Raw genomic sequence first — 2,500 nt, 5'->3', positions numbered from 1 at the left:
AGCAAAACAAACATGAAAGGGGACGAGGGAGGGACACGCGCGCCCGTTTCGCCAACCACCCGTGCACACTCGCCTGGGCAGCTGGTCACATGCGTCGCTCAAAGGCATTTTGCAGGCCAGCACCGGCGGATGCACGGGTCAAGCGGGACGGGACGAGCGCAGGGCTAACTTTTGCCGGCACACAAAAACACGAACCCGAAAAAGGCAAAAAAGGGACATACGCACTGGCGACACGCCCGTTTCGCCTGCCACCCGTGCACACTCGCCTGGGCAGCTGGTCACATGCGTCGCTCACAGGCATTTTGCAGGCCAGCACCGGCGGATGCACGGGTCAAGCGGGACGGGACGAGCGCAAGGCTTGCTTTTGGTGGCACACGAAAACACGAACCCGAAAAAGGGACATACGCACTGGCGACACGCGCGCCCGTTTCGCCTGCCACCCATGCACACTCGCCTGGGCTGCTGGTCACATGCGTCGCTCATAGGCATTTTGCAGGCCAGCACCGGCGGATGCACGGGTCAAGCGGGACGGGACGAGCGCAGGGCTTGCTTTTGGCGGCACACGAAAACACGAACCCGAAAAAGGCGAAAAAGGGACATACACACTGGCGACACGCACGCCCGTTTCGCCTGCCACCCGTGCACACTCGCCTGGGCTGCTGGTCACGTGCGTCGCTCACAGGCATTTTGCAGGCCAGCACCGGCGGATGCACGGGTCAAGCGGGACGGGACGAGCGCAGGGCTTGCTTTTGGCGGCACACGAAAACACGAACCCGAAAAAGGCGAAAAAGGGACACACGGACAGGCGACACGAAAAAAAAGGGGTCGCCCTACCTAGGTGGGCGCAAAAACCCCGTCGGCCAGGAGGTTTCGCCAAAGTGTCTGTACTGTCACACAGGGTCAATAGCACGGGCATGGCCGGCCGCCGCACGTGCAGCGGCTTACGGACGCACGGTTCGGCGGCACAGGTGCCTGGCGGCTTTAGCACCTTGGGGTGGACAGGCCTGGCGGCAAGGGGGGCTAGGCACCTTGCTGCCAGCCGGCAATGGTGCACGGGGCGGGGCGCCACACAAACACGAAAGAGGGACAAGAGCGGGGCGATGGTCCACAGAGACGAGCCATGCACGGGGCCCGTGATCGCCGACACACGCGAACGCGGACGCGGACAAGGACAAGGACGCGACGCGCGGCGCGCGTGCGAGGTCAAGAGGGGCGCGCGCACGAAAACGCGAAAAAAGGGGCTAGCGGCCGAGAAACGCGAAAAAAACCGGGTCACCTACCTAGCCGAACGCCTAAAATCGCTTCGGGCAGGAGGTTTCGCCAAAGTGTCTGTACTGTCACACGGTCCGTACGGGCGTAACCCCATCGCGCGCCAGCACCCCTTCCTGGGGGCGCCCGCCCGCCAGGCGCCTGGCGCCCCACGCGCGCGCGCCCGGCGCCTGGCGCCTTGCCCCCCACGCGCGCCCGGCGCCTGGCGCCTGGCGCCTCGCCCCCCACGCGCGCCCGGCGCCTGGCGCCTGGCGCCTCGCCCCCCACGCGCGCGCCCGGCGCCTGGCGCCTTGCCCCCCACGCGCGCCCGGCGCCTGGCGCCTGGCGCCTCGCCCCCCACGCGCGCGCGCGCGTGGCGCCTTGCGCCTCGCGCCTTGCCTCCGCGCGTGCCTGGCGCCTGGCGCCTTGCCCCCCACGCGCCTGGGCGCCTCTTTTCCGCCTGGGCGCCCTGGCACCTTTCCGCCTGGGCGCCTGTTTTCCGCCTTGGCGCCCTGGCGCCTTTTCGCGTGGGCGCCTCTTTTCCGCCTGGGCGCCATGGCGCCTTTCGGCCTGGGCGACTCTTTTTCGCCTGGGCACCTCTTTTCCGCCTGGGCGCCTCTTTTCCGCCTGGCCAGGGCGCCTCTTTTCCGCCTGGGCGCCATGGCGCCTTTCTGCCTGGGCGCCTCTTTTTCGCCTGGGCGCCTCTTTTCTGCCTGGGCGCCCTGGCGCCTTTTCGCCTGGGCGCCTCTTTCCCACCTGGGCGCCCTGGCGCCTCTTCGCCTGGGCGCCCTGGCGCCTTTTCGCCTGGGCGCCTCTTTTGGCGCCTGGGCGCCTACGCCAGGGCGCCTCTTTTCCGCCTGGGCGCCTCTTTTTCGCCTGGGCGCCTCTTTTCCGCCTGGGTGCCCTGGCGCCATTCCGCCTGGGCGCCTCTTTTCCGCCTGGGCGCCCTGGCGCCTTTTCGCCTGGGTGCCTCTTTTGGCGCCTGGGCGCCTACGCCAGGGCGCCTCTTTTCCGCCAGGGCGCCTCTTTTTCGCCTGGGCGCCTCTTTTCCGCCTGGGCGCCCTGGCGCCTTTTCGCCTGGCGCCTCTTTTGGCGCCTGGGCGCCTACGCCAGGGCGCCTCTTTTCCGCCTGGGCGCCTCTTTTCCGCCTGGGTGCCCTGGCGCCATTCCGCCTGGGCGCCTCTTTTCCGCCTGGGCGCCCTGGCGCCTTTTCGCCTGGGTGCCTCTTTTGGCGCATGGGCGCCTACGCCAG

Source organism: Aristolochia californica, unplaced genomic scaffold, assembly GCF_029961685.1.
Source record: "Aristolochia californica isolate CCGP_79_NKW_82.1479 unplaced genomic scaffold, dmAriCali1.0.hap1 SCAF_35, whole genome shotgun sequence".
NCBI lineage: Eukaryota > Viridiplantae > Streptophyta > Magnoliopsida > Piperales > Aristolochiaceae > Aristolochia > Aristolochia californica.
This window is presented reverse-complemented; position numbering follows the sequence as displayed.